The sequence below is a fragment of the Pleurodeles waltl genome, chromosome 4_1, assembly GCF_031143425.1.
Source record: "Pleurodeles waltl isolate 20211129_DDA chromosome 4_1, aPleWal1.hap1.20221129, whole genome shotgun sequence".
NCBI lineage: Eukaryota > Metazoa > Chordata > Amphibia > Caudata > Salamandridae > Pleurodeles > Pleurodeles waltl.
This window is the reverse complement of record NC_090442.1, coordinates 11,012,303-11,024,922: the sequence shown is the minus strand read 5'-3', so window position 1 is coordinate 11,024,922 and position 12,620 is coordinate 11,012,303. Positions and strand designations below refer to the sequence as shown.

The following is a 12,620-nucleotide window of genomic DNA, read 5'->3' as shown; positions in this document are numbered from 1 at the left end:
ATGGATCCATCACACATCTAGATTGTGTGGGTAGGAGACCTTTGGAATTGGGTGCCCCGGTTTTACTCGTTCTCACCTGAACCATTCTAGGATTCTTTTCGTTTTTGAACACTACTCACATTGGTAGCCTTGAAAATCAGTTTCACCACCTGTATCCAGAAAAACACCTTTTAGGATTTAACATCAATATAGGGCATGCAGAACTCTTCCAACACTGAAAGAAAGTTGTTAATCAGGTGCCAAAATGTGGTAGGAGCATTCATGAGAGTGAAGGATATGGCCCTAAACTAGTACAACCCCTCTGACACAGAGGGTCCTCTGCTCCTAGGTGCTAGGTATTAAGTTGATCTTCCACCAGGCACCGGTCAGATCAGAGATGCAAGCAGTTCCCAACCTGTCCACTAGCTCATCATCTCTCTGAACCGGATGTGCATCGTCTTGGTCACATTATCGATGGCCTGGGAGTCCAATCAAAAGTGCGGTCTATGAATCCTTTCTTGGGCACCAATACATCTGGACTGGCCCAAGGATTACAAAAAAGCTGAATCACCCGAAGTCCACATCTTGGCAGCCTCAATCTTAATGCACTTTGGACTCAGCCAGTTACCTTCACTGGCAGTCCTTGCACAGTTACCATTTTATTGAATGCAAAAAGTGTGCTGCCATGTAGAACTGGTGCTTGGTTCATGCTTATCTCCTCTCTGCAAATTCAAGTGACCGCATTCTCGTTTGAATTCCACTTGTACGAGAATGGCAACCTTGTTGGGTGTACTGGGCTATTTCATCTTCACTCATCCAGGGATTCATGTCTGTTATTGATTACTCTTTCTGAGACCAGCATCCGGCAGGATCCATTTTTCTGACTCGGATGTTTTCATGGCCTTCTGATCCTCAGCAGGTTGGTGTATTTTCTGGAGATTCCTAACAGAATCTTCCTTTGTGGCACCAAAAAATCTAACAGTAAGAAAGAAATGAATCACCAACAGAAGTCTCTACATTAAAATGGTAACGAGTGTGTGTGCAGCACTTTTTCTTTATCGGCTCACTCACCTCCTTCTGATTAAAGAGGTTTTTGTTTCCTTTGTTATATCCTGATCCTAGAAAAAGATAAGAAAGGAAAAATTAAGTCAAGGGTGAAGTGTGGGGTCAACGCTTAACATGTTCATGTTTAACAAGTGCAAGACAGTTGTTTGAATCAGCAAAGTTAATTTTCAAAAGTTTGACAGATCCAGGAGTTCAAGGAATGGAGCTAATTCCTGTTAGTAAATTCATAAGGAAAAGAATCCAGTGATTGGAACTCCGGGTATTAAGAAAACGAGATTAGAGGAAGGAACAAGAAATGATTATGTAGCTATTTTTTAGTAACTGATATGGCTTACCTTTTCTCAGAAAAGCAAAGACCAGATGACCCTGAGTTTGGTAAGATATGCAAGAATCTTACTTAGATGTATAGTGGAATGTTGTAGTCACATTTCACTCATTAGTTTGTTTATCTCAGAGCACAGTTGACGCCTGCACTAAAAGATGGACCTACTGCATTGAGATCAAGACTAGTAATATTTGGAAAGCACACACTGAGGATGTCTTCTCTCAGTTTTTTTTTTCTCACATGCCTTTCTCTTCTCCCTACTAGAAGTAGCTCATTCCCAAGTGTTAAAACTTTGGGCCTGGGCCGTCTAGCTGAGGCATAGGGAACCAGCATCTGTCGTTCGGTTTCATCACCAATGGATTGCACATCCTAACAGATTAGTGCTTAATCATGATAGACCATGACAATCTTAAATCATGTCAAATATTACACGCTTTTGTCCCTTGTACTACCTTAAATGGCCTGCACTTTGTGTCCCCCAAATCTCTTGGTCAAAGGGAATTCAACACCTCCTGACCCTCCTGATGTCCCCTCAGTATTGCTTTCTTGTCATACCAGTCATCAGCTTTTGGCTTGCCAAAGGCTTTCTTCACCTTTCTTCACCTGACCCGTGTATGCCATGAAATTCCTGAGGCCAATCTCATAGTCCTCTGCATCCTTCTCTGAAGTTCTATTCCACACTTCTCTCTCTGAGGTGAGCGGGCCTCACACTGGGTGTCCAAACAGAGGTTTAAGAGACTGAATCCGACTCCTTTCTGCTGAATCTTTTTGCAAACAAGGAAGAGACATGACAACAGAAAACCCCACTTCCTGCTGAGGTTCTCTGTAGAGTTTCCATCAAGCTTTTGTCTGGGTCTTGTTAGACCGTTCCTCCAACCCACTAGTTTGCCAGTGGTATGCTGCATGAAAGTGCTAGATCATGTCAGCTGGCTTCTACACCTTTCTCATTTAAAAATAAATATTTTGTTCACCAGTCAGAAATGACTATTTTAAGAAATCCATTGCTTGATAAGATCTCAAGGAGTGTCATATAGCTATCTTTGTAGTCGTGCTCCTCAGAGGTACACTGTCGAGGAGGAGATCAAATGAGCTAACAATGTCAGTGCACACTCACCCAAATGGTATGCCTCTTACCTGACAGTGGGATCACTAGTGCCATGGTCTTAACTTGTGACGTTCCTCTCAGTTGGCAAGTAGGGCAGTTTCTAGAGAATCTCTCTGTGTCTCTGTATATCCCCAACCAGCAGAACAAAGAGTCCAACTTATCCTGACTCTTCCTAAATCCCAAGTATCCTGCTAAGGGTCTCTGTGCAGTAATGGATTTACAGCCTCTAACCCGACCCAGAAATTCACAGGCTTATAGTAAAGCAGTCCATTCTCCGGTCAACATTATGCCTTCAGCCTCTCCTTTGCTGACTCATTCCTGGGTTACTTTCCGAAGTCCCACCAGTGTAAGGCATTCAGCTTGTGTCTGGTGGAATTTCTCTCAGGTGAGTTCTCTAGCAGCTGACAACTCTTGCAACTCCGACCCAGACTCAAACACCTGAACCCATATTACGAATAGGGCATATTTCCCTGTTTGCACAACGGTGCATCATGTGCAAACAGGGAAAATATAACCTTTTATGATGAATGTGCTGCTCTCAGGGTAGCCATGAGTGAAGCTGGCCTGGGGCAGTACATTCAAGTGAAATATGGAGCAGCTGCTTCAGAGCTTCTCCGTGTTTCTCTGTACAGAAGGCAACAATCCTGCACTTTGAAGCAGGATTAGAAATCCCTTTGCAGGCGGGTCAGTAAGTGAGTACACGTGCCTGCAGGGGGATGTCTGAGCTGTCCAGGAGACCCCCGTTCTTCCCTTGAGAGGGCTGCCCTCGGGGTGCACACTGAGAGTGCACCACTTTTTTGTGTCATACTTTCAGTTGCCCTCCCAAGGGCATGTTTGCCTCAACGTCTGCTCTGCTCCTTTGCGGAGAAGCAAATAGATTCCCTCATTTGCATGGTGCCAAGCAACCCCCTGTGGTCCCTTCTGTAATACCATTGTGCCCCGGGAGGGGAGGATGAGGACCAAGAAGGAACATACGCATGAGAAAATGTACATAAACTTAATCATACACCATAGCTGCTAGGCATCCGTTTATCTTTATTATGTTGCCATGTGCTCGACAAACCTCCTGAACTTTGATGATTGACCTTGTGCTCGCAGCCTTGGGCTGGAATCTGCTTATCGCTGTAATTTACTTGTTCTAACCGTAGTTCCGAGAATGTTTGTGCGTGATCAGTAACTGCCAGAACAGATTTGTACAGGTAGTTGCCACCTCCTGCCAGCTGCATCTGTACCTTCTCCCACCACACGTGTATCCCTGAAATATTCTGAAGGCCGCAGAGGACCTTGAATACGTAGGGGTGGAGTTGTCCTCTGGCTAAGCAGTTTTGTGTGTATATAAGGTTGGGTGCCCCAGAGTGAAGGGGCAGCCTCTGTAGGATAGTCACTTGACTGTCCTGGAACTCTGTATTAGCTCGAGCTATAATCCATGTAATAAACTTCTGTTTATTCCTCCAGTTGGTGACTCCGCTTGATTTGTGTACTCTCTGCTAAACTGACTCTGAGGACTATGGTGTCCCTCCGCCGCTGGGAAGGAGACCTCCTGGTTCCTCACGCACTTTGTGCCCCTGGGGCAGGATGTATATTATGGCCCCAGGTCTGCTTTGGGTTTCTCATCCTCCTCTCCTTCTGGAGCAGGGATGATGAACGCCACAATCTGTGACTTCTCAGAGTCTCTTCTGATCCACTCACTGCCTTTCTCTGGTCCTTCCAACTCAGAGTTGGTCCCTGTCTATTCCTTAGATGTACATGCAACCTGTGCTGTGGTCAACACACCTGATGTGGTTCAAACCCTGTCAGCTTCTGGCCCTGGTACTAAACTAGGGCTAATCTAACCATTGCCCAAGGGACATTCAGCACCTTGCTTCATCCCTCCATAGGCCATGATTGGTTTGTCATTCATTTCGACCTCAACTTGGGTCATCGTTTTCTCCATGTCATCCCCATGAGTTACCTAGCCTTTGCCACTGGCTCTTGGGAGAATCTCCTTGGGCTTGAGGATCTTCCTCTAAACCGTAGTACCTTTCATGGCACGGATATTCCTCCTGTTGATATTAGCTTCCAACATATACCCTGTACGTTTTGGATGGATACGCCACTCCCAAATGTCTATAGCTACTAGATTAACTGCAACATGTACCTCTTGGGTCCCCTTCACCCATACCCAACACACTTGCTATCACAAGTGCAGCTGGTACAGTCCCTTACGTGAAGTCCATTTGGTTACCCTTGTAGCAAATAATCACTGTGAGCTTGGAAGACTTTTCTTGTCCTTGTGTGTCCTGACTTGGAACCCAATTCCCTTTTTTGCCTGTGTCCTCTCTTGGTCCCTTGGAATTTGCCCTGGACCTTATCCTCTGGGGTAAAACCTCTGTTGAAAATTCTGCCCTCGTTTTGGTTTAAAGACAATGTGCTCCAGCCCAACTAGTAAACCATCTGTGAGTTAACACTGGATCTTCTCTGGATCATTAACTGTCACATCTGACAGGTGTTACCTAAGTGGGGTAGGGCACTCCTTCTTGAGTCACTCTGTCACCATCTATTGGTTAAGGGCGTAAAAATCCTTCCCACCCCTCTCACCCACTCATTTCAGTTAATAAATTTGTTTCATGGAACGCCAGCCACTCACTTGAGTTCCTCTAAGGGTATTGAGTTTTCTTCAGCCCAGACAGTCTGATTAGAGCTTCTTTCATTCACTCACAGTTCATCTGCTCTGCCACTGGCATTCAGCCAGTGACTGCTGTGCCCTCTATGGGCAACTCACTCATTACAATGCCTCCTTTAGACAAACCATTCAATGCCTGAGCCCTACAAGCAATCTCAAAGCGTACAAGCCTTTCCAAAATATCTAGTCCCTGCATATACGTGTGCATAATCTCGTTTAAAGCTTTTGCACGAACATCTGTTGAGATGGAGGTGGGATCTCCTTTCCCAGATGTAGCCGTCTCTGCTGACATTCTGAGCTTTAATTCTCTAAGGCTATCATTTCTCCCTCCAGTTCCCTCCCCTCGCCTTGTTCATTTTTTCTTGAACCTATTCCTTGTGTTTCTTCTGCCTCTTTTCTCCCTTCAGGAGAGCAGATTACACGTTCAGGGTCTCAGTTAGGCTTAACCCACCCTAGTTAATAACTCCTGGAGTTGATGACAGGGGTGCCCTTGAAATTCAAGGGGAGATAGAGAATTTCTCGAGGAAACCATGGAAAGTAGATGTGAGGACACATTTGGCATGTGTCTGGGGAAGACCTGTGCTAAGGTCCGACATCAGGCCACTTCCTCCAGGGGATCCTGTCAACCACCTTCCTCTAAATCCAACACAGTTTCCTCCCTATGAACCAGATTATCTAAGTGGGCCTCTATAAAACTTGTCCTTAATGTCATGTTCAGAACAGCTGGAGATGGAACATTCAGATATTCCACAACTGGCCACCAACTGACAGATTTAATTCAGGGGCTAATCGGCAGAAAGGGGTGACTAGGCCTATCTGTGGTGGTTGAGGTCGTTTACCAATGGGGTCCTGGGATACATCCTACTTTGGTTGTGGACACTGGGTCAGGTGTAACCCTTACCACACTTGACTCTCATGCCAGTGAGGGCGAGCTGTCACAGGCTGCTCAGTAGGTATTGTGGTTCATAGTATTATGAGGGACACATAGGTGCTCATTTGGACGTTGGTGGTGACTGTTAAAGTGGCGGTAATACCGCTGAGAGGCTGGCGAAATTACAGCCAAGTTAAGACCATGGCAAGCCCCAACTTGATCCTGACTAACTCTGCACAAAACTGTGCAGGAGCAACATCTCGGAAGTGGACATGCACCTCAGGGGGAAGTGGGGTGGGGGGAACCTCAGCTGAAGTCTGGAACATGCACACTGGTTCTGGATGGGGCTCCATGCCCATTTCACGTTGCTGGGGAGTGCAAGGTCACAGTCTCTGAGGTGGGGAATGTGCCCAATGCTTCTAGAGGGGGCTTCTTGTACAGCAGTCCCTGGAGGGTGGCCTACATGCCCTCTGCTGGAGGTGAGGGCTCCATGACCATTGGTGGTGGTGGTGTTGGTACCCTGCCAGCCTCTGCAGGAGGTGAGGGCTTCTGTGTCTCAGCAGGGGAAGGTGCCTCCTGGGCAGCCTCTGTTGGAGACGAGGGCTGCCGTGTCTCAGCAGGAGATGAGGGCCCGTGCCCACTGGTGGTGATCGTGTTGGTACCCTGCCAGCCTCGGCAGGAGGTGAGAGCTGCTGTGTCTCAGCAGGAAGTGAGGGCTTCTTCCCTTTCCTGGCTGGTGGAGTGGGATGCATCCCTTTCCTGGCTGGTGGAGTGGGATCCTTCACTGTCTTGCCTCCCTGACTAGGAGGTGCCTCCACTGTCCCCATGGACTATTTGGCTGAGGTGCTGGGCTGGGTCGTTTGGACCCTGCTCTTATGGACAGGATGGGGGGAGGGAAGAGGTCAAGTTGGGCATGGAAAAGCTTCTTAGGGACATTGGGGCGGGATGAGGGAGGAGGGATGGGAGTGGAAGCTGAGGGAGTGGTTGTTGGAGGAGTACGTCTGCTGGACTTGGGTGCAGGTGCATGGGCAGTGTGCTGATGTGAGGTGGATGGCTGTTGGGGGTCTGAGTGCCTACGTTTGTGTCCTTTAGGATGGGGGGACAGACAGGGTGCGAGAGGACACAGGGGATGCATGGATGGATGTTGTGGAGGTGTCTGCTAGTGAGGTGCGTGTGCTGCTTGGTGTGGTGATGCTGGTGGTGGCTGTTGAAGCAGTGCATGCAGGTGTGAGTGTGGACGTGACTGTGAGGGAGGAGGAGGAGGAGACAGAGGAGGCAGGGGATGTGGATGTGAACTGTCTGTTGTTTGTGTGAGTGCTTGTGGACTGAAGTATGGTGCCTGTGTTTGACTGTGCCACTCTTTTGTGTGATGCCTTGTGTTCATGCTCGTCTGTATATGTGCATGAGATGGGTTGGGGTTGAGGAGACTGGGACTGGGAAGTGGTAGTTGGAGGGGGGACGGTAGAAATAGGGGCAGTGGCTGCCATCAGAAAGGAGGCCAGAGCCTGAATCGATCTTCCTTGGGCCGCCAATCCACTGTGGATGCCCTCCGGGAATGCATAGCATTGCTGCATCTGGGATGCCAGCCACTGGATGGTATACACAATGGTTAAGTGCCCTACAGAGATGGATCTCAAGAGGTCAGTAGCCTCCTCATTCAGGGCAGCAGAGCTCACTGGGGAAGGACCTAAGGTGCCTGGGGCGAAGTCGATGCCCACCCTCTGGGTGAGCGGGCACGGGCAACTCTCTGAGGGGCTACTGGGAGGGCAGTGCTGGTACGGGGGTGCCGGCTGTACCTGCAGCTGGGGTGGTCACAGAGGTGTCCGCCACCACCAGGGAACTTTCATCGGAGGAGGAATCAGAGTCTGTGTTGTCACCTCCTGTCTCCGCCGTGGTGCTCCCCTCGCCCTCCGTCCCACTGTTTTCCTCTGCGTCAGTGGACTCTGCCTCCTGGGTCCAGTGGGATGCAGCTCCCTCTGTCACTGGTGCCCCTGCTCCTCCGCCAGATGATGCTAATGCACACATGAACAGGATGACAGAAGGAGAAAGGAGTGAGAGAAAGGGAGCACTGGCTCAATTACAGCACCAACACCACAATTGGCATACACAGTACCGTCACACACAGCGATCAGGATTGAGCACTATGCATTGCACTGGCATTCAATTGGCTAGATGCCACAGCAAGATGAGGGCCAACCACCGCCAACTGCACCCCTCCTGGGACCCACAAAGCCCTGCCTGACATGGAATGCAACCAAGCTAGGTTACCTGAATTTGCTACACACCCATTACCCTTTGAGCTGGATGACGCTGCAATGTCTGACCTGGCATTAAGGGACACCCACTAACTCATACCCACCAACCGGATGTATGTGGGCCATCAGGGGGGTCAGGTTCCGACGGGCACCCCTTCCTCGTTGGAAGGCCATCCCCAGCTAGGCCTCCATGGTCATCCATGCCCAGCGTCTCAGGTCCTCCCTCTGTTTCCTGCAGTGGGTGCCACGCCTGCTGTAGACCCCCAGGGTCCACACTTCCTTGGCGATGGCACGCCACAATCCCTTCTTTTGATGGGTGATGACCTGCAGAGGTAATACAGACAGGAGAACACCATTACTCATACAATCCAGCCTGTCACACATATGGCCCACAAATCCCATTTCCAGCTTCATTGGCACACACATCGACCGGCGCCCAACATGTACATTACCAACAGGCACCCCCCCCCCCAAATTACGCGATTCCTGCACACACATTTCCATGCAGCCTTCCCACATGCATCGTGCCCAAGGTATACTCACCTGTTGGTCTGGAGGCCCATACAGCTGTTCATACTGGGGTAGGACCCTATCCACCAAGCGCTCCAACTCCATCGAAGTGAAGGCTGGGGCCCTTTCCCCAGTCACACGAGCCATGGTAGGTTCCAGACACAGGTCACAGCAGCACACGCAGTGTAGGTGTTGTCCTGTGGAGAGTAAGGAATCAAGTGAGGATTCAGATGGAAAATGGCAGTCACGTCCTCACAGTGTACACCGTCACCGCTGATCCCCATTGGTCACTGTACTCCATAGAGCTCCATATTAGCCAATGAGGAATTGCACAGCGGTGCAGGATCGCCTTCTGCCACGACGCCCAATGTTACTTCCACCTGTCCCTACATACAGGACAGGTGGTCGACATTTCATGTTGGTGGACAACATTCAGATCTTCCATAACTGCGTCATTGCTGAAAATTGCACATACATTGCCATTCCCACTGTCCCATCACATTAATGCTGTATGTACACTAAGGTTGTGGTTCCATTGTTCAAATTGTGACAGCCTACTCAATCTTGTGTCCCTTAGATACCTACCACAGCGGATGAATAGGAGGAGACAAACCCCCGTGTACAGACCCCTTGTGGACTTAGCTACATTGGAGGACAGGCACATAATACTCACCTATAGACTGAACAGGGCCACAATCACAGAGCTGTGTGCCCAATTCGAGCCTGACCTGATGTCGGCTATCCATCATCCCATTGGGATCCCCCCTCTTGTGCATGTTCTATCAGTGCTATTTCCTGGCAACTGGTTCTTTCCAAGTGACAGTGGGCTTGGCAGCAGGAATGTCACAGCCAATGTTCTCAGTCGTACTGGCAAGGCTATTGTCTGCCTTGGTGAAGCACATGTGCAGGTACATTGCTTTCCCCCAGGTGGAAGGTTTGGCCACAGTGAAGGCTGGATTCTATGCAATGGGACATATACCCATTATTATTGGGGCGATTGACGGTACACATATTGCATTTGTGTCCCCTCCCCCCCCCCCACGAGAATGAACAGGTGTTCAGGAATCGGAAGAGATTCCACTCACTGAATGTCTGACTGTGCAAATGGTGTGCCTGGCGGACCAGTACATCTGCCACGTCACTGCCAAGTATCCTGGGTCGATGCATGACGCCTTTGTTCTGAGGAATAACAGCATCCCAAATGTGATGGCACAGGGTGTGGCTAATAGGTGAGCCAGAGTCCCCACCCACTGTATGTCAGTGTATGTCTTCAGGTGTTATCCCCATAGCATTGTGTAAGGCTAATGTTTGTCCCTCAATACTTGCAGGTGACCCTGGCCACCTAAGCCTATCATGGCTCTTGACCGTTATAATGATGCACAAGCGCGAACCAGGAGAATAATCGAAAGGACCTATGGCCTCCTGAAGGCCAGATTCAGATGCCTCCATCTGACAGGTGGATCCCTGTGCTACTCACCCGAGAAGGTCTGCCAGATAGTAGTGGCATACTGCATGTTGCACAACCTTGCCCTCAAACGACATGTGCCTTTTCTGCAGGAGGAGGAGACTGGAGATGCCCATGTGGCAGCAGTGGACCCTAAGGATGGTGAGGATGAGGAGGCAGAGGATGAGGACAACAGAACATCAGTTATACATCAATACTTCCAATGACACACAGGTGAGACAGTGGAACTGACCATTACTCTGACGATTGATTTTATCTGTGTGGCTGTAGCATGAAGGCATTCACTTAATTTGCATCTCAACTTACTGTCACCTATGGCTTGTAATTGTACAGATGTTGGTGATATGACAACAGTCCACTACAGACAGCTACAGGTCATTATTAGTATGCTATCACAGTGTTCAGACCATTTGCACTAGATGTGACTGTTCCCATAAATGTGCATTTTCAACACATAAAACATTGTCACTCAAGTTGTGTTCAGGGGGGTTTATTGTAGTGCAAATAATTGAGGAAAAGGTGCAATGGAATGGGGTGATGGTAGAGGAAAGTCCAGGGTAATGTTCCAGTCTGTTTGTAGCACAGGTCCAGTGTCCAAGGCGCCATAGGAAGGGGAGCAAAGGCAGTTGAAAGTGGACAAGATGACAGAGTGGGACACAAGGGGGACAATCAGGAGAGTCTCATTTCCTGACAGTGGTCTTGGTCTTGGCAAGTGTCTCTGGCTTCTGTCTGGGCCACAGGGAATGTTTTTGGGGTGGTTCACCTTCTGCAGGGGAGGGGTGCTGGTGGCCTATGGGTCCTGTGGCAGAACCTCCGTCCCCACTAGCTGCAGCGGAAGTGGAGGACTGGTCAATATACTGGCTAGTGGCGGGGCCCGCTGCTGCGCTGTCGATTCCCTCATGATATTGGCCATGTCTGCCAGCACCCCTGCTATGGAGATCATGGTGGTGTTGAGGGCCTGCAAGTCCTCCGTGATCTCCTGATGGTGTTCCTCCTGCAGCCGCTCGTTCTCTTGCATGTTGATAAGGAGCTGGTCCATCATGTCCTGGGATTGTTGGTAGGCCCCTAGGATCTTGGTGAGTGCCTCCTGGAGAGTTGGTTCCCTGGGCCTCTACTCCCCTGGCACACAGCGGTCCTTCCACTGTCCCTGTTGCCCTGTGTCCCCTGAACGCTGTGCCCACTGCCACTGAACCTACGTCCCTGATTGTCTTGGGGGCGACATGTGGACTGGGGTCCCTATACAGGTGGGCACACTGCTGATTGACGTGTTCTGGGGACAAAGGTGTGGCGACACTGGGTGGGTGATGTGGTATTGGATACTGATGGGGGAGGCTCTGTTGTTGACTGGGAGTGGGCTGGGGTGGCCGACTGACCAGTGGTCCCTGATGGGCCAGGTAGTTCATCCAGATCCAGAAGTCCAGAGTTACTGTTAACACGTGGGGCATCTTCTTTTGGGGGACTGGTTAGTCATGGCAAATCCTTTCCGCTGAGATTGGCTGGGGCACCTCTTCGGATGTAAGTGATGTATTATGCTTCATGTCTGTGACATATTGTACATCCCTAGCTTCCCCTCTATCGTTGCTATTGCCCTGCCACCTTTGTATGTCTATGGTGATGTATTGTGGCATTGTTAGTTCCCTTATGCTGTGCATGCATTTGTGATGGGTGTACATGCAGGGCTGGGAGGGCTGTCCCTGCATTGGTATAGCATGCAGAGCTTGGCATTGGGGTTAGTCAGATGTGTAGGTACAGTGTGTGGGATGGAGTGGAGTGATGGGAGTGAGAATGAAGGGTTGAGATGGCATGCAGGTATGGGGGGTGATAAGCTCCATCTTCCTGGCAATGGATATTTGCTGTACCTGTGCTCCAAACAGCTGTGGCTCTGCTCTGAATATTTCCTCCACCATGACCTGCAGCTCCTCATTTGTAAAACGGGGGTGCCTTAGTGGGGACGTGTGTTGTGTGGTGTATGTAAGTATGAGGGTAATGGGGTTGGGTGTGTGAATTGAGGTGTGTGAGGGATGTATGGGTGTATGTGTTGTCCAATAATTTGTAGTTGTAAAAGGTTGTGGGTAATGTGTGTGTGTGTTTTATAGTACTGTGGGTGGGTGGGTGTGAGGTGCGTATTGGTGTCCGGTGTGTGTTTTTGGTATTGGCGAGTGTTGTGTAGTTTAGTATTTGGGTATCCATTCTGCGCGTGCCAGTGTGTACCGCCAATGGTTTACCACCATTGAATGTCCGCCATGGTGACTCTTGGGTCATGATGTGGTGGGTGTTGTTTTGTTGGCGTAACGGTATGGGTAGTGGTACGGACACTTTAACACTGACCTTTGGGTTAGTGGATTTGTGTATGTGGCAGTATTCTGTTGCATTGGTGTGTGTG

The 12,620-nt window shown here is 49.5% G+C and overlaps 1 protein-coding gene across 2 annotated transcripts in view; it reads left to right on the top strand.

Annotated features, from left to right (window-relative positions):
• LOC138287238 (zinc finger protein 664-like) overlaps positions 1–12,620 on the top strand; it is a 946,449-nt gene that overhangs the window by 922,507 nt on the left and 11,322 nt on the right. Inside the window, exon 1 of one of the 2 annotated variants that reach the window (XM_069227601.1) lies at positions 10,323–10,450. The exons of the other annotated variant lie outside the window; for it this stretch is intronic. The gene's annotated coding sequence lies outside the window, so the exon portion shown is untranslated. Of the gene's footprint in view, positions 1–10,322; positions 10,451–12,620 lie in introns of those variants that run through there. 2 annotated transcript variants of the gene reach the window in all.